Raw genomic sequence first — 20,224 nt, forward strand, 5'->3', positions numbered from 1 at the left:
TATGTCCTGGGTGCATTCCCTGCACTACTGAGTAATCACAGCCCAATTCCACACAAAAGAAAGGTTTTCAGGTTAGAAGGGAAGGTTTGAACCCCAGTGCTTCTCTTTTTAGAAATGAATTGTTCTCTCTGCCACATTTCTAATAGATTGGTCAACATTCTGATAGCTATCAAAAACAGGATATTGACTAGGATCCTCTTGTCATTTTTCAAATTGATTTTGTGCTTTGCTGACCACCCCCCTTCTCTATGATAAGATGTGAGTGTGCGCGCGTGTGTGTGTAGCAGGGGTTGCCTCTAGTGGCTTTCTGTTCAGGGACTTTTTCTTTCAGGGTCTCTCGCTTTTGTCTATATTTCTTTTTCTCTCTCCCGGTGAGAGTTTCAGGTCCTAATGCGAGGATGTGTATATATGTATGTATATATATATATATATTTTGACAAAACACTCTTGAATTGTACATTTATTTTTTAAAAAGATCCTTGTATCATATCAGACCATTGTACAGTGAATTTTCTACTCTTGGAATGAGGAACTGCTTGCCTACACAAAGAGCCCCACAAGCTTCTGCAAGGTGGAATGTAAGATGTGCTGTGTTGTTCTGGGGGAGCTCAGTTTATTTTTGGTCTGGCTGTTATTAATAATAATTATTGTTATTGTTTTGCTACAGAAGCACTTGGGTGAGAAGCCAAATGATGGAAATAAAAACTTGTGAAACATTTGTGACTGGCTTCTGTATAGATCAAGTGTTTATCACAAATCTATCACTGCGTAGAGCTTCCCAAGGGGTTTTTTCCTAGCTGTAATACATATACATCTTGTATGTATAGATCCAGCACCAGAAAGACCTCTTTTCTATGCTTAAAGAATAGCAGAATTGTTTTGCTGAAGATTTTCTGCACTTTTGCAAATTTCAGGGACTCCCAAGTCTGCTCATACAAGGATAGGCAACGTAGTGCACAAAGGTACCCAGACACCTTCCTTGGCATCCTACCCCTCCCTTTTAAAAATTGGTACCTTTTCTTCTTGTAGCTGAGATGGCTTTGAAGAAGTGTCATTTTAATTTCTCTTGGCCATACTTGGGGCTGAGATAAATTACTAGGAAATGAAGGTAACAGGTGGCTGCAAGTCCAATCCTTTCCTCTGCATTGTGTCCAGCCACCAAGAAAAACAAGGGGAAGTTCCCTCAACCCTGCTGACTAGTGAACATTGTGGTTGGGGTTAGCAGAGGGCACCAAGAAACTAGGAAGGGCAATGATAATCCAGTGGGGTGTTCAGGAAAGCCTGCAGTAGAGTCAGAGAAACCAGCGGGGTGGGTAGTTAGGCCTGCAGTGTGGCAGGTTGGGACAGACTATTTTCCTCTCCGAAGGGATCGTAATTGCATGCATATGAAAAAGAGGTTTAGGACTGAAATGGGGATTTTGGAGGGATTCTGAAACAGTAGATGTAGTTTCTCATGTGCTTGTAGTGAGAAGGGAGGAACTTTGTTCACGCACACATGCAAGACGGGGAAATGAATTGGCAGGGAGGTGCAGAAAATCTTATTTGAAAGTTGTCTGTTGGTTCAGAAACTGGGCTCAAAGGAACTCTTATGTGTTGGCATCCTCCTCATTTTTGCATTTAGTCTTTTGAGCAGATTGCATGCCCACTGAGATTATATCCATGCCTCTCCTGGCAGCCATTTTATGGTAGCACCCAGGTTTGTTGCTTAGATTCCCACATGTACACATCATCCAAAAAAAGTTCAAGACCTTTGCCCTTGTTTGTGGATGGTGGCATTTTGGTTATATAAAAACTAGTACTTGGAGAATAAGTTTCCTATTTGTAGAGTGGATGAACTCTCTTACCAACTCCCATCTTGCTTCTACACTAGCAGTGTAGTCCTGAATTGTCATCTTGTGTTCAACAATGCTGTCAGTCAATTACATTCCAGTACCTTTGGTGCTATCCTCTCATCTTTTTTCAGACTTGATTTGTGGCAATTTTGAAAATATGGGATGAAATTGCAGAGCCATCCTGTGCAGTAGGATTGCAAAGCACTACTGAGCCTTTTTAAGAGGTACTATGTCTTTAGATTAAAGCATCCTTCATGCAATGTTTACTCCTTGTTGTGCATGACAACAACTAATATTGTGGCTGTTGTGGTGGACAGGAGGCAAAAAAGGGACAGAAGCTGCAAGAAAGAAATTACTAAGTTCCAAGAGATCTTTGTTGAATTTCTGAGGAAACAGATTTATTTCAGCCATGGAAGATACTGTATGAAATGACAATTTTAATTCCACTTCCAACTGATTCCTAGAAAGAAATGTTTTTGCTAAAGGGCTCTTCTGTAGCAGCAAGTACAGAACAATGGGTAAGCATTCTCTTTGAAACTATGGATAGTATGAACTCTCCCACTATCCAACAATTCAGAAATGCAAATCTGTTTGTAACACTCCTATTCGCATAAGGAACACTAGTAAAGATCCTTAACATACTGCTGAAGTCCTGATCTTAGCTGTATCCATTCATTTATTTTAAAACAGTCTGTCTTAGATTGTCAAGAAAGTGTCTCTCCTACAAATCTACAAACTCAAAATAAGTCTTACCATCCTGCAAAATGGAAAGTTGTATTTCTTATTTGCATATGCCATTTCCTTAGTGTTCCTGACTGTGTCAGAGGCAACAGACATCTGCCTCCTCTAGCCAGAGATTTCAGTCCTATAAAAAGCCTGCGGAGGGAGCCAAACCTTGAAGAATAACTACTCTAGCATCTCGCTCTCAAATATTAACAAGGTATCCCAATGCGCAACAAATCAGGACATTGCGCATTTTATTCACAATGGAATATAAATAGGGGGCAGATAGAGCACATTAGCGGGATTGGCGCAACTTCAATACACACACAGGTGTTTTTCAGAACATTGGTGGGTTCTGGGAAGCCCTGAGATTCCCTCGAAGCTTAATAGGATTCTCTGGACAGGCGCGGAAAGATGAAGCGCCTCCCATAGAGCTCGCGATCTTCCACTGCAATACTCTCGCGAAAACAATTCCGACGACCTTTAAGAGACAGCTGCAATGACGCATATCCAGCATCGCCCTGACCTTATTTACGTCATACGGGCGCCTCTAGCTAAGGGATAGAGGTTGATGACGACGGGACTTGGCTATATGATATTCTGGTTTGCGGTAGTGTCTGGTTTCCAGACACTAAAGGCATAGAATATTTATCTTGCAAACAATCACCTACCCTCCTCCAAGACCATATAGACGACAGTATTTGTGTTACAGGAGCAGTAAATACCCACTAAAGTTCTGTTCGATGATAGAGCCCCAGTTCCGACTATTCGAAAACTACAACGCAGGAGAGTCATTTCAATTCAATTGTGCCGTGACTTTGACGGAGGAGCTAAGGGGCGATGAAAGGCGTGACATAAGTAGAATTACTTTCTACACACTTGAGGAAGATGTGTACATTTTTGTTCCTGTTTGGTGATAATCCAGGAAGTGAGCAGGCTCAAGCGTAAGGGTCTTAATTTAACATCCACGATAATTTTAAAAGTACCATTTAACAGTGGTTACTGCGATGTGTCAAAGTATTACAAGAACCTTGCACTCTATGGCAAGGCCGCTGTACGTCGCCTCCCAGAATAACGCATTTCAGAATTGCTATAAACTGTCTCTCTCAGCTTCGGCTCCACCTTTCACCTACAATTTAAGAGTCAACTATTCCCTGCACTACAGAGCTTTTGAAAGCCCCGCTCAGCCTCCGCTGACCTGTCTCAAATTGCAGTTGGATAATTAATACGACCCGGCTATTTTTACAATAGATTTTGAAACGTTTAAAAAGAACAACGACCCGTACATTTCCGCACAAAATACCACCGCAGCGCTGCTACTCTCTCACACCCCTACGACTGTCCTAAGTTTCTCCACTATTTCCTACGTGCACCCTTTTTTTCATCCCGGTAGCGGAACATTTGCAGCCAGTCGGCGTCCTTTCCAACATTCCCAACACTTCCGGCTTCCTGGCGATAAGTGCTCTCACTTCCTTCCTTTCTCAGGCGACAGAAGCGGAAGGGGGCGGGTTTATTTGGCGCATGCGTATTGGCCGAAGGCGAGCACATCGTCGCCATTTTGTGTGGCCGCCGGGCGGTCACACGGCTGTTTCCGGGTTAGAGGCCCCGAAGCGGAGAGAGAGAGGCTGTGGGTAAGCGAGGAAGGCCCCGAAATTCAGAAAAAGATGCAGGGGAGGGCCTGCGATATTTGTCTCCTGGGAATCTTTGCTTTGTGAGAAGGGAAGAGAAAAACGTTTGGCGGAGGGGCTTGTCACTTGACCTGCGTCTCTCTGGATGTCAGGGGACATCAGGCTGGGGAGTGGGCGAGTAAGGGCGGGGTTGGGGGACAGATAAGTGCTAAGGGGTGCACCGTCTGAAACAGAAAGAGCTTTAAAGGAACCGGGTGGGTATTTGAGGAAGGGGTGTTGAAGGCGGGTACGAAGCTTTAGTAAAGAGGTGAGGTATGGTGGTGCATTGGGTGAGATGGGTGGTACCGGAGATTATTGAAGGTAGGAAGATGCTTGTTTCTGATATTGTGAAAAAGGTTTTCAGATTGTGCTAGGATTCGGGTGAGTATGGTAGAAAGAGTGATGATTTGGGGCTTGTGGAATGCGGTAAAGATCGAGGGGAAAATATCTGTTTTAATGCAGAAGCGTTGAATTAAGTGTTGGGGATAGGGGAATGGGTCTTGTATAGAAACTTGAGTGATAGACTAGGGATATTGAAGTACACGTGTGTCGATGTTTATGGAAGTAGTAGATCAAGTGGAATTAGCCCTCAAGAGGGATGGTGGTGGCAAACAGTTGCTTTTCGAAGAAGGGATATGTTGTGACACCAGAGATTTTGTTTGTGATCTAAGGACAGAAAAGTGGATGGGTGAAGAGAATCAGTAATTGTGTGGCAGTTTAGGACTGAGTTGAGTGATGCCCTGAAGGTGAGTGGGAATAAAGGTGAAATGCCATTAGGGTCTCATTTGTGTCCTCTAACTTCCTTCACTCTTTCAAGAAGGGAAGTCTTTGTGTTGGTTGGCCTTTCATATTCAGGTGCCACTGCCCTTCTGACTGCTGTAGGTGTAGCTCCTTTTTATTTCTCTTTCAGTCTAGGTATAGTATCAGATTAATTAAGCAACTGGGCACACACCCTTCCTCAGGTAGAGGCCAAGCTTGCCTTCCTTAAGTGCTTTCCTTAGAGTGTTATCAGCTATGTCTGATTGTGATATTTGTTCACTAAATGGTACAGCTTTTTAAACTCCAGCACTTTGGGAGTGGAAGGTGTGAAATGACTTGTCAAGCAAAAATACTTGCAGTAAGTGGGACGGAAGATTCAGCAAGGCAGCTGCCACACTCAGCAGAACAATAGTATGATTCTTACAGCTGTTTCCACGGAGCTCCTTTTTGCTCGAATTCTTATTTCTGAGCATCTTGTTCTGCCTGTTCCCCAGAGAGTCTTGATGGGGTAAAACAATAGCTATCAATTTGGTTCCAAATCAGCTTTAAATGGTTGGAAGACGTCGGACATGTTACAATAGTTCAGCTTCCATATATTTCAAATAGATAAGTTTCTATTGTAGTTTGAGATATGCCACCTTTGTTTTCAAATTGCTTCAGTCTTATCCTCTGAAATGTATGACTTTCACTGTGCATGTAGTGTCCAATTATCATTTTATAGCAAAGTACAATCATTACAGACTGTGACCTTAGAGGGATATTTTTATGTCTCAGCCATCACTCAGGGATGCATTTAAGAACATTGTTGTGGAAAGGACCTACTGGAAAGCAGAGTTGTGTCCTGATTCCAGTTTTAGGATTCTAAATTCCCATTGCCACATCATTCCAGTTCTTTATCTAATTTAAGTGCAGTTCAAAAGCATGCAAATGCAAGTAGATAAAAAGGTACCACTTGGGTGGGCAGGTAACAGCGTTCTGTGCACTTTGGTGTTTAGTCATGCCGGCCGCATGTCCACGGAGACTGTCTGCTGACAAATGCTGGCTTCCTCGGCTAGGAAACGGAGATGAGCACCACCCCCTAGAGTCAGGCATGACTGGACTTAATGTCAAGGAGAAACCTTTACCTTTTTATGTCCCCTTATATCAGTCGAATGTGTCTTAGCCATGTGCTGAAGTCTTGAATGTGTGCTTCCCTTATCCTACTGTCCAGCATCACCTACTGTACAGAGAAACTGGTGGTCCTTTTTGTTTCTTGCATTGATCATAGTAGTCAGTAAAGCAAAGGAAGAGAAGGGCATCAAACTAATCATATTACTGATTGTGTGCTTGATAACCAGCACCCCACTGGGAGGGAATATAAACAGTGCAGGAAAGCCCTATACTTTTGCACTTCATCTATCTGGTTGGATCATTTAAACATTATTTTGTTCATTTAGGAGCTATTTATGAAAACTCAACTCGTTAAACTAATGCTTAAAGGACCTCTGACCAGATGATAATTGACAAACCTCTCTCAGACTCCATTTTACATGTCTGTAAAATAGGAATATTGATTACAGATTTATAGATAACCATAAATTAAATAGTTTAAACTAATCTAGCTGAACTTTCCATGCATATCTAATGCTTATAAATTTGCTTTCCAAAGATTGTTGCCTCAAATATATTACTTACAAACTAGAAACTTCTCAATGGGTTTGTAGCCATTCTTAATGGTACTAGAGTGGTGTAGTGATTAAGAATGCAGGACTGGGATTCAGGTGGTCTAGATTCTGGTTCCCGCTCAGCCGTGGAGCTCACTGGGTGACTATGGGCCAGTCACAGACTCTCAGCCCAACCTACCTCATAGAAGTGTTCTTGTGAAGATAAGATTGAGAGGAAGAGAATGATGTAAGCTGCCTTAAGTTCCTTGAAAGGAAAAAAGGTGGTGTATAAATACAATCAATCAAATAATTATTAACTGGTATTATAAAACAGCACATTTTTAGAAATGAAATATTTTCTTCAGAAAGTATCGCACCTCAAATTACTGTATTAAAAAAGGTTGAGTTAATTTGTGTGCTGTATTATGTGCATGTACAACAGAACGGGAGTTGATGAATTCCTCAGCAGGGATGTTGAGTATTCATAAGAGATTGTAGCAACCTACCTAGCTGTACTTAATATGTATCTGCCACAACCACATCATTATCTTATAACTGTCTTGCTGTACAAAAACAAGTGAAGCCATCAAACAGGGATGCTGTTTAAACCAGTGATACTAGAACATAATTCATACTATAGATTTGTAACATGGGAAAATTAATGCAACAATGTTGTTAGTTTTCAAGATGCTGCAAGATTCTAATTGGGTTAGCTTGCTGCAGTTAAAAAGAAATCTTACCTCTTTGCCTGACTAAAAGTCAGCCCAAAGGTTCTTGGAATTTGTTCAGGCTTTAGTCTCTTAAGCATGTCTTATGGGATTGGAGCTTCAACTGTGGATGTCTTAAGTATTTCAAGAATTGGAAAATCTGTGTTTAAGTCCTTGCTTGCTCACTGATTAGGTAGCTTGAGCAAGCCACTTTCCCTTATTGACAGTTTCTCATGTACAAGATGGAAACAAATCTACTTTGTGGAATATTTTGGGAGGATGCCCTGGGATTAAAAAAAAACTTCAAATACTATGTCACTACAATATGAGTGTTCCCAGATACCAGAAAACAAGAATATACTGCTCCCTTATCACAGATTGAGCAATTAGTAGTATTACTTATTCCAATCATTTCTGATAGCATTTTAAGGTTGCTTAAGTGTTTTAACAGTCCTCATATTGTTCGCAACCACCTTGAGAGGGACATTTTTTAACTAAGCCTCCTGCTGCTAGTTATTTATCTAGGGCAAGCAACCATCCATGGATACTGAAAATACTATGAAAGAAAATGGCAGATGTACCACTTGTCAGGTGAAACAACATCTTCCTGCCTTTTGGGGAGTTGTCTCTTCATGTTCTTTCCAAACTGCTACTCCCTTGTCTTGCACCTACATTTTTTTTTTTTTTGCCAGAAATCTTCTCTGCCATTGCACAGATTCAGAGTTTGAATGTACTTACAGTGCCTTGTGCTATTATTTACCATCCTGACTTTTCTACATATTGCTGTGTGACAAACTGAAATCCAAATTTATTTCATTGGCATTCCTACCACTTGAAGTACACAAGATACTCAACACATGGAAGACAGTTTTATTGTGACACAAATAAACTGGCATTTGTGTCACAAGTATTCACCGCCTTTGCTTTGATATGCCTAAATTATCTCCGGTGTAACCTACTGCATCTGCAATACTGTAAGTAGCCGGAGTGTATGTATGTGCAGTTCCAATGCTACATGAATTCAGATTAAATATAACAGTTTCTGGAAGGTCCCAGAGTTTGTTGGAGAGCAAATCTAAACAAACAGTATCATGATGACCAAGGAGCTGTCAAAATAATTCTGAAAAAAATAACTCTGAAGCATGACTTAGGCCTGGGTTATTAAAAACTATTCTGAACTAAAAACAACCCTTGAAGCACTATTAATCCCATGATTCTAAAGTGGAATGAACATGGCTCAACCACAAAAGCTTAGTGACAGGGTAAGGAGGGCCTTAGTCAAAAAAGCAACCATGAGGTCATGTGGTAATTCTGGAAGAGCTGAAGAGATCTGCAACTAAGGTTGGAGAAACTGTCTATGGGACAATTATTAAACAAAGCTGGGCTTTATGGAAGGACAGTGGTAAGAAAGCCATTGCTGAAACAAACCCATATCAAACCACATTTGGAGTTTGCAAAAAGGCACGTGGAAAACACAGTAGAATTGTGGGAAAGCTTCTCTCATCTAATGAAACCAAATTTGAACTTTTGGTCTTACTTTAAAATGCCATGTGTGGTACAAAGCCAACAGGGTTTGTTGCCCTGAACACACGATGCCCATGGTAAAACATGACAGTGGGAATATTTTTCCTCAGCAAAGACTGGGTTTGAGGGCAAGATCTAGAGGAAATCCTGAAAGGGACCTAGAACTGTGGTGGAGTTTCACAACCCAGCAGGACAATGACTATAAATGTACAGCCAAAGTAACACTATAATTGTTTCGAATAAGAATCTGAATGACAGACATATGCCAAGTCTCAGTCCAATTGAGAATCTGTGACAAGAATGGAAAATTGCTGTTTACCAATAGTCCCTCTGACAACATGACAGAGCTGGAGCAGTTTTGCCAGGAAGAATGGGCAAATGCTGCACGATCCAGCTGTGATAGAGACTTACCCAAGAAGACTTTCAGCTATGATTGCTGCCAAAGGAGCTTCTACCAAGTGTCAAGGGGATGCAAACTTATGCAACCAACAAGCACCAGTTTGTTTTTAGCTACTTAACTTTTGTTTCACAATAAATATATTTTGCACCTTTTCATTGTTGAGTGTCTTGTGTACATCAGGTGGTACAATTGTGGAAGAATTTAGTGTTTTTCCTTTCACACAATGCCAATTAAATCTGTTTCATTTCCAGGTTGTAATACATCAAATTGTATAAAAGTCAGAGGTGGTGAGACACTGGAAAGGAGCTAAAATGATTGCACTGATTAAAAAAATGAGATTTTAGGTGATACACCTTACTTCATCAGATGGTAGGATGGAATTGTGGACTACAAGTCAGAGAAGCAATTAAGTATAAAGATTCAGTCTTCAGACTCTAACAAGATACTAATATGATGAACAATGATGTATCAGTGCTTTTTTTGAGTTTCTATAATGCTAGGAGTGATATTCCTTTTATGTCCTGATTGCTTCTTTCTTAGCCTCAAGTTTCCCATGTACAAATGGAAACAAGTAATCTTTCACAGAGTTCTTGGGCATAAATAATATTTGCATAAACTTCTAATTTTCTACATCACATTTCAGTCCTAGTCCTTAGCTGGTCAATGTAGCCTACTGAGGAACTCATTATGCAAAAAATTATGTACACATGTATGTATTGTAGTTATGTATGGGATGAAAGCTTGATAGTTCAGTAGTCAAATGAGCAGTTGGTATGTCAGGCATGCTGATCATGCCTGTAACTCATTCTTGTGGGGAATGTTAGTTGATACTGATTCAAGAAAAATGTCAACTTATATGGTTCTGGGAGTTCCTTAATATTGCCTTCTTTTATAGAGCTGATTTTTGAGGTAATAAAACTGCCTGACATGAATTCTTCATAACAGATAAAAGACGTCAGAAAGGGGTTCCTGGGTAGTTGTTGTCATAATGTTGTTTTTAATCTCAGTAGGTAAATCATGAGTTTCGTGATATAGTAATTTCTAGAATCGAAGTTCCCCTTCTACTTCATTAACACAATCAGTTTTGTTCAGTCATAGTTGTTGCTTCTTCATTAGCAGTTTAAGAAAGATATTTGGATTATTTATGAGATCTGTGATTACCTTAATGGAACAGAAGGCAAAGTTTTATACATCTTCTTTTATTTTGCTGCAAGAGAGGTCTGTATAATGGTAAAGTCTGAGGTTTTATTCCTCAGGAAGGTTTCACCAAGATTTTAGTGCAACATGGATTGGATTGGATGTGGTGGTCTGTCATTTTTGGTTATGGAGCTATTTAATCACAGGTGGGGAAAGAGTACCTCTGAGTCACTGAACAGCTTTATTACATTGTAAGGTTTTGCATGGCAGAAAAGCAGGTCACAAGACAAAATCAATTGTCCTCTTCTTGGTGGAGTGGGTGGTTTCATAGATTAATGATATCTAGATCATCTTGATAGCACCAGTTTTAATCAGTGTAGAAAGTTTAATATTATACCCAATCCTAGAGAATGAAGAGTACATTGTGGTTTTCCTAGCCTGAGTGTTCAATAATGTCTGAATACATTGAGTAAATGGTGTCAGTGAGATAATGTAAACATATGTCTTGCATTGTTTATTTTAAGGGTTTAATTAATTGTGTTAAGCACAATGTATGGGTGTCCTGAACTGATTACATTTCTCTCCTATTGTGTAAGATGCGGGGGGGGGGAGTAATTCATTATTCAAATTGCTTCAGTTCCATAACCATTAATGTAGTTCAATTTGTATTCAGTTCAGGAAAAAAGCACACTGTGCAATCCTCCTCAGACGTCATAGTGCAGGTAGGGATTGTTGTTGGCTCCTACACGTCAAAAAGTATATTTAAATTGAAAGCTGGTCCATCCAAGGGACAAGATTAGAACATGCTAGCTTTCCACAGACATGAAGTTTTTATTGATGGAGCATTCAACATGTGATTTTCCTCCCCCACTCGCATTCTGAAATGTGCAGTCTGGGGAAGGTGTAGCTGGGTCTACATATGCAACAGAACAAAGGGATATGCCAGGTTGTGTCACTCCAGACAGTAGGTACAGTTACCATTTCAATGTTTCTTTACACGTAAAACAAAATACAAGCAGCAAACTAGTCTACTTATGAGAGTGGTTCTAGCTGACCTCTTTGCTGTTCTGTTTTATATTTGGAGTGAGCTCCAAATGGAGGGCAATGCTAAAAAAAGTGATCCCCATACCACCTGTAATTTGAAATGAGATATTCCTTTTTTATATCTTTTCTGCTCCATATGAAGACCAGGTCTTAAAGGAATTCATAAAGAGTATGCATGCCTGTTAAAAAATATACACCCTTTAATTTTGCAGCAGTTTGATACAAATGCTATTAGATTATCTCGTTCCTCCCCTTGACAGGGGGTCTCTTCCTTTCTAAACAGCTGAGGAAAACCCCAGTATTGACTGGATATTAGATATGTTTTGGGAGGAATGCATTTCTTATGTAAAGCTAGAGAGGAGAACCTGTGATACTGTGTGTGTAGCCTGCAGTCTAATTTTATGCAGCTTACAACATCATCAGGCTGCCTTCCCTCACCAGTCAAGGGCAGTTGATGGGACAAGCTACCCAGCCACAGGGATGCTAGACAGGGCAATTCGCACCCCAGGCTGCCTCTTCCAAAGCCACCTCTTTCCTGTGTATGGTTTCTCCTGATGGTGACTGCTGGGAACACAGAAAAGAAGGTACACAATTGGGAGTAGCAATGACTGCTTGAGCCCTTAGGGCACCGGTGGGAAACAGGGACAGATGGTGGAGGCGGGGGCTTGGATGTGAGTGAACAAAGACTTAGGAAGGCAGAGAAGGCCTTCTTCAGGCTGCTTGTGTTCTTTTCATCACTCTACACTGAACTCCACAAGGGTTGGCTCTCTTTACTCCTGACAGAATTCCTAACTGAACTTGGGCCTCAGAAGTTCAGTCCAGTCCCCCACCCCACAAGGCTCGGTGCCTTGATGATTGCTACCTCCCTACTCCTTCTGAGTGCCCGGTTTGTTTTACTGTTGGATAACCTCCTACCTGAGGAGGGCTCTGCCACAGAGGAGAGGATAAGACTGCAATGAAGTCCTTCAATACCATGAGCTCCATCTACCACTGGGTCTACCTGAAGCAGCTGTGTCCCCAAATCATGGGTTGAATGGATTTTTTTTAAATACAAAAACAGTAAAGAACATGTGAACAGTAATAATATGCATATATCCAAAAATTCTCTGCAGAAAAATCAAGCACTGTTTATGTTTTTACAAATACTACCAAGCGTAGTGTAAAAGTTACAATGGCTAGATTATAAACCTTTCTGAACCTTTTCCTTTTCTCTAGATTTCATGAAGACCTTGGATAGTGACTTAATGTAAAACTGTCTGCTACTATGGAAACCTCTGCTTGGAGGGGCTTGAGTTGGCAAAAATATTAGAACTGATTGTGTTGTCAGGCAATGCCTTTGATCTTTCCTTTTTCTCTAACATTTTATGCAAGAGGTAGAGAGGAAGTTAATAACACTAAATTTTGAGAGAGAAAAGTCACATCTGAGAATCTCTGTTTCCTTGGAATGCCTGTCCCTTTACATTTACCCTAGATTTATTTAGGGTGCTTTTGACAAAATGCCACGGTACTTGGTGCTGTGTCCAGAGTCCTCAATTAACCTTCACCAGACTGTGCTTGATAGCCCTTGTGTGTTCATGCGGCAGCTTTCCTAACATATGCCAAAGCTGCCAATCCAAGCAAACATCCCTTTGTGTCACAAGCTGATTTAATTTAAGGCACAATAATGCCCTACTTGGCATAGTCAAACTAATGTGCACGCTTCCCTTGAGGTCCTGCCTCCTATAACAGACTCATCCTGGAGTGCTTTATCTCACAATTTGGAAGTTGCTGTGTTCTTATAAGGATATCTTATACCTTGCCAGAATTCCTGTCTGATCAAGACCTGAGTCTGAATGTTGTGCCTGGTGTTGAGCACGAGGGAGATTGGGGAATCTGTTAATGTACCTCTCTGATGATCTCCCTGCCAGAGCTGGTGGAAGTGGTGGTGAGCACTAGCAAGGTTTTTCTTAGCAGCATGTATCTAAGATGACTCAAGACTTCTATGCTACTGTGCTTACTGTTGGATTATCCCAAAATTGATCCAAATTTGTGGCAGATTACATATGTTTGCTTGTGACTGGGTAGAATGACTGAGGGGGACTTGGTAACTCTCTTGTTATTGGCAGATCACTACCCAGTGAAGCTTAGGCTTTCAATGAGCATTCCTGTTTGCAAGGTTGATGGACTGATTGGAATGATTCAGCTCCAGAAGCTGTTGGATCCTCATGGATTCTTGAGACCTTTGGGGGATTTCCAGTTGAAATGGGTAGCACTTATATCAAAACCATTGGGTAGGTGTGAATGTCAAGGTAAGGTGCCCTACAAATAACTAACGGGGGATTGGTTGTTTGTAGAACAACCAGTAGTACGCCCCCTGTGATCACAAATCCTTATATGCGGACTACAATGATCACCCCCTTTTTGTTTCCTTGTTATCAAGAGATGTCAAAGGAAAAAAATAAGTGTAGTCTCTCTGGTTTAGTGTCCATGTAGCTGATATCTCCCATGATAGTGCCTAGCTGAGGCTTTCCATTTTGGATTCTCACCTGTATGTACCTCCACACTTGTTTTGGACTGGCTGAACTTCTTTAAAAACTAACATATTTGTGCAAATTTCTTGTGATTTAATGTGATGGCTCCTCCAGTGTTTTGCTTGGGCATTCTGGAGGGGCTTCTACTTCAAAGATCACAGAAAGAAATCACTGGAAAATAGGGAAAAGGAAGAACAAAGATGCAGTGAGTGAAAAGGGGTTTACAATTGCAATGGAAAACACTGAGCCTGTGGTGACTGCTTCACTGTGCCACTTAAATACTAGTGGGGCGACTCCCAGCAGCGGTGACTTGGAAAAACTCAGCAAGTGCTCGAGAGGCGGTTACTAGTTCTTGCCGAACAGCTGCACTTCCTGCAGCCCATGGTGGGGTTGATAACCTGAACTTGGACAGTGAGCTACCCTTCATGAGTACAACACACCCAACAACAAGGCAAGGGTTGTCAGAGTGGCTTATTGGCCACAAACAAACTACCCTGTGAGAAGTGGTCTGGGTTCACATATTTGTGTTAACAGCCCCATGTGGCTAGTTATCCACAATGGTTTGTCACATTGTGTAGGCCCAGTCACTGTGTGGACAGTCCAAGTTGTAACTGCTGTTAGCTTTTAGGCTTAGATGTTTTGTAGTTGTCTTGGATTTCATAAGTTGCCTCAAACATGGATTGTGAGTGTGAATGAGCGTATAAATAAACACACAGCTACAATAAACAAGAATGTAGCATTTTAATGAAAGCAAAAGGCAGCTTAACTATGGTCTTTTCAGAGATGTGCTTTCTTCAGTTGAAAATAGAATAGAATAGTAGTAGAGTTGGGAGGAGCCTGTAAGGCCATCACATCCAGCCCCCTGCTTGGCTTCCACACATGGTCACCCATCTGGTTGCAGGTTTGCACCTTTCCATCTTAGCAAAGGTAACTCAACATGCTAGCGCAATGTAAAAGTATAACTCTTTTTCTAGACGTGGTACTCAAACCCATGCCTTCAGGAGAGAGTGCAACCCAAATGTAGCACTTTAGACTCTTTGGCCGTCCTGACTGGTAATTATATAGCATGCCAGAGTGTTTAAAACGCTTCAAGTACATTATCATGCTAATTGTAATTCTTGCAACAATTCTGTAAGTCAATATTTTGTTCAAATTATAGATTGCTTGCTAAGCCCTAGAGAGGCTGAGGCCATGGCCAGCTAACCGGCTCATGGAAGAGGTGAGGTATTAACCAGGGACATTATGTCATTTGACTATTTTTCCTTTGTGCTGTGCCTCCTTTCTGGACAGAACATGGGGCATCTTTAACAGGGCTTTACTTAGAAATCGATTTGAAGGACTGCATGCAAATGTCTATAGTAAATGTTGCTAAGCTTTAAACCTGTTAAAAATGTCAGCATCCTATCAGTCCTTCAGCTAGTAATGCTTTATGAAGGCTGCTTATGTGACTTGCTCTTCTAACTTTAAAGAACTATCAAGTTTTCAAGACTAGAAGAAAGATGAGCCCTGTCTGCAGCTGCTATAGTTTTGCACCATGTTGAATGCAGTGCACTGCTAGCTGCATACATTGCTATATTGCCGCTGCCATTCCCAAGGAATTGCATGGTGGAAGTGAGTATTTTTCCTCAGGTTGTTTTAGATGTATGAGGCATGCACAAGGCAACTATCACTGGAATAGTAATTGTCGATGTTGTAGACACTGGCTAGAGAGAACCAGCATTTTGTCTTTGCAATAATGATGGTGATTATATCTGGCTCACTGTGTTTCTGGGAAGTTAATGAACCAAGACATCTGTTATGATTAAATAACCTCTGTTTCCACAGTTGCATTCCTGCAGCAAAGGAGAAAAAACAGCAAGCTAGTGGTGGCTTTATAGTGTGGAATATGTATGTGGTCGTCCATGGCACCTTCAACAGTATTTAGGTTATTGTCTTAAGAACTTTTGGAGGCATAGCATAGACTTACAGTGTGCCTGTTGTGCAGAGGTGCACCAAAACCTGAGGCATCTTGAGAGCTGATGGAGCAGTGTGGTTAGGAAGCAGGCCTACATACCAGTCCCGACCAGAAACTTAATAGGTTGTCCTAGGCAAACCACTTGCTCTCATCCCCCAATTTGCAACAGAAGGCTGTTGTGAGGCTTACTGGGAATGTATGTGAAGTGCATGGAATACTTTGAAGAACTATATAAATATTAAAGCTCAAATAAGGATTATACGCGAGTCTTACTATGATGCTCTGTGGTATATATGGTGGTGTACTTCCTGGTCTCTTGCATCACACACATGGGGCCTTTGTACCCGTGCAGAACATAGTATTAGGAAAAGCTTCTAAAGCTGAACATTCAAGTTGTGGGCAGGAACCCCTCAGTCCCTTTTCGACTGCCATTGAGCAAAGTATGGGAATTGCTATGTAAACTGTGTGTATATATTGTGTTGTAAGCCGCCCCGAGGCTTCAACAAGGGGCGGCATAGAAATGTTCTAATAAATAAATAAATATTTAGTACCTATATAGTGCTTTTCCTAAATGCTAAAACTAATTCCTATTTCCTTAGTAAAACTCATAAGAATTCTGCAAGACATTTTCCATTATTATTTCCTTATTACATATGGAGATTACTGGGGCTGAGGTTATAGGAAAGTAGCATGCATAAGGCAACTTCATGGGCATAACTGAACTCTGAATCAAGAACAGCTTCTTGGTTTGTTTATTGCATTATGCCAATTTCTGTTGCTTTTCAATCCTTGACTTGTTTTTCTGTCCTTGATTATACATTATGTATTGCCTTCTCAGTTGTCTTATAAGTAGACAGTGTCACCTGCAAGGGCTTATACTTCAATTAAAAATAAAGTACAACTTGTCCAGTGTTTCAGGTAAGGGTCCCATAACTATGAACACAAAAATCTGCCACAACTTAATTTTCATCTTGAGGTCTGCTCCCTGGTAGTTGTCAACCAGCTTCAGATGCTCTTGGATTAGACTGATTATCAGGATCCATTTCATGCATGGTTCAGGCAAGAATTTGACACAGCAATAGATTTGACCATGTATGATGATCTGTGTTGGAAGAAGGACAAAGAATGTGACCCTGTTGATTCTCCTTGATCTCTTAGCTGCTTTCAGTACCATTGACCGTGGTATCCTTCTGGGCAGCTTCCTCAGTTGGAAGGCAAAAGTACTGCATTACAGTAGCTTTGCTCCTATATGGCTGGTTGGCTGTGGAATGTGGTGCTTGTGGGATATTGCTTAGTCCCTTGGATACCCTGCAGAGGTTAGTTCTCTCCTCCAAGCTATTTAATATTTGCATGAAACCATTGAGTGGATTCAAGAGTTTTGAGTTGTGTTGTCATTGGTATGCTGAAGACATGCAGATCTATTTCTTTTCAGAGTCATGAAGTGAGGTTGTGGATATACTAGTTTGGGGCCTAGTAGTGAACTTGCTAGTTTGGGCTGCACTGGGATAATACACTGAAGATCAAGCCAGACTAGAACAAAGTGCTGTTAGTGAATGGTTCTTCCGACTGGATGGAGAATGCTCAACCTATTTTGTAGTTTAGAGGTTCTCTTTGAGTCACATTGTTGGCACAGTTGACCTCAGTGGTATGGAATGCCTTCTAATAGCATCTACTTTTAACAAGATATAAAGTGAATATGCAGCACACAAAAAATACAAGAAGGGACACTGGGATATAAGTATGCTTAGTGTTTAACATGTCATAGAGCTTTTTTCTTGTATTGTACCATTAGAAGGCTGGAAGGGTCAGGAAGATCTCCTTATTCACTTTCTTGTCCTGAAGCAGCATCCTCTATCATTATTTGATTTCTCATATCCATTTCTCAGAAGAAGATTCAAGGAGAATTACAACAGAATTAAAAGATAAACATGTTAAACAGTAGAAACAACTAGCTACTAAACTACAACACCCCATAAAACAACTGAAATATCAGTGATAACCATAAACTTATATATAAACAATGTATAAGTAGTCCATCAAATGCCTGGGAATAAACATGCCAAAAAGATGACAATATTGCCACTAGGTAGATCTCACAGGGGAACACATTACATAAACTGCTTGGGACTAAGCTACCTGAAAGACTCCCTTTTCTTATAAAGCCACTCCAGTTCGTTAAATATGTAGGAAAGGCCCCCATGTTTTGAGAGCTCAGCCTTCAGAGGTGTGTTTGGTGGCAATGTGAAAAAGGGCTGCCTTGGTGGATATTTTCTGACTGTCGTGCTCCCTGCCAAGGAAGGCTAGGTTAGACAAAGGCCACTTTATTCAAATAAGATTTTGGTGTGTAAATGGATGCTGCCCCCCCATTATTGTTGTGTGCGATTTTTACTGTGTTCAAGTGATTTTAAGCTTGCAAATGTATTCATGCATTTGCTTATTGGTTTTAAGCAAATCAAGTTTAATAAGTTGATTGTAAACCTTGAGAGTCATTTTTGGTAGGAAAGTAGGATACATTTTAAATAAGTGAGGGGCTGAAAAGACCCTCTCCCTTGTCACCATCCTTCAACTCACCCTTGGAAAAAGGTCTCAGATGTTGATTCTAGGGCATATACATACAACAATATACTATGTACACAATTCTTGTTGAAATAGCAATATGCTAAAAGCAGAAAGGAGAAGCAGATAGAATGCCCTCACTTGTCTGATTCAGGAGTGTTTAGAGAGAAATTGCTATGTTCTACAGCAAGTGAGCTAAAAGACAATGTTTCTACTTAGTCTTTTACTAGTACTTGCTACCTCTGAAATCTTTGGTGTAGTTTTTCTGGCAATTACCTATGGTTGCATGATTAGATAAAGCCTGCTGCCTTGGTACCAGTCATTTCCTGTCCTCCACAGGTGATCATGCCATGAAACTGTCATACTGTCTTCATAATACTACGGGTACTTCTTGAACAATGCATCTGCATGTTTGTAAACCCAAGGGTATGACCTCATGTTGGGATGAATGTGGGAACAGGAAAGAAAACAGAATGCTCCAGGTTGGGCTTCAACAGATGAAACTGAACTATTCTTTTGCTTCTTGTTTGGAAGCTCCCAACTAGGTATGTTGTAATTTTCCTCCAATATTCTTTTCCTTTAAAGCATTTGTGAGGAACTACTAGTACCTGTAAAGCATGATAAATGTAGAAAAAGCTTGCCTTCCCTGTTGTAAGGTGGCAGTCCATTTTAGAATTATGTGTGGTTTCAGGTGGTTGTAGGATGTCTGACTGGTAGAGTCAAGCATGTAACTGAAGGTGTAAATATTTTTCTAAAGTTTCTCTTGCTTTCAATCTGAATATGTTTGCTTACAGTACATTATGTTCTTAAATCTGGGGCTGTGATTAAATGAGAGGATCTAATATTCCAGACAATATTCCAGGCAAGAAAAGGAAGCTGCCTGAGAACAGATCAAGAAATACTAGAAGTTAGAAGCTGCCTGTCCCTTAGCACTGGTTTTGGCCATTAACTCCAGCTTATGAGGCAACAAAACTAGTCAGTCTTGGTAACATAGAATTCTTTCATACCAGCTAGTCCTGGCAAAGGCATCTACTATGCAAATGTCATTGACTAAATTGATCAATTGATCATTGGGCCATTGACTAAAAATCTAACAATTTGTTGGCATTTATTTAATGAGGTTTTGACTCCAATATATACCCTGGATAAAGAGGCACCGGGTTTACAAACAAGTGGGGTAGATGGGGAGAAAAGTAAACAGTAAATGATGTTCTTGTAGATGAGTGCAGTTTATTTATGACCACCATCTAATTGGGGTTTGGGAGGCCCCCTTCAGAGTTAAACAGAAAGCAGCTGTCCCAGGAGGGGCTACACATGTTGTTGGAGAATGTAAAAACTAAAAGCTTTGCTGGACTTAAGGCATTGGATATTAGCGCAATGGTAACTAGCTCCCAAAAAACCTCTTCCTGGGGCTGGTATCTAGGATAACTTAGTCTCTACCAAGGATTCTGTCCTCCCCAAGGGATTCTTGCTTACTCCTTCTCTTTTCAGATGCTGCTTTCTTTTTCGTGGATTCCAGAAAAGCTCAACTATGTCTAAAGACATCTGGAATGCTTTGACTGTTTGTCTGTCACTGTGGCAAATAGTCACTTGATTGACCAGTGGCAAAAACTTCCCCAGGAGAAGACAGGAAAAGCTTTAATGAAGTCCTCCCTGCCTCTGGTCACTCTTTTAGGCTCCAGATCGCTTGAAAGGGTTTGTAGGGGGAACTAGTGAAATTTGTTGTAGACTGCTAACTTCAATGAATTTGCGAGCCCCTTTAAGGGGA

General features: G+C 40.8%; 1 protein-coding gene across 3 annotated transcripts in view; it reads left to right on the plus strand.

Moving 5' to 3' along the window:
- The first annotated feature begins 4,095 nt into the window (after positions 1–4,095).
- Positions 4,096–20,224, plus strand: part of WIPF2 (WAS/WASL interacting protein family member 2) — a 35,519-nt gene continuing 19,390 nt past the window's right edge. The window contains exons 1-2 of one of the 3 annotated variants that reach the window (XM_044447029.1): positions 4,125–4,186; positions 11,066–19,001. The gene's annotated coding sequence lies outside the window, so the exon portion shown is untranslated. Of the gene's footprint in view, positions 4,187–4,438; positions 19,002–20,224 lie in introns of those variants that run through there. The other 2 variants (XM_044447028.1, XM_044447027.1) reach the window with 2 other exon arrangements.

Source organism: Varanus komodoensis, unplaced genomic scaffold, assembly GCF_004798865.1.
Source record: "Varanus komodoensis strain SLA01 unplaced genomic scaffold, ASM479886v1 scaffold50, whole genome shotgun sequence".
In the NCBI taxonomy this organism is placed as follows: domain Eukaryota; kingdom Metazoa; phylum Chordata; class Lepidosauria; order Squamata; family Varanidae; genus Varanus; species Varanus komodoensis.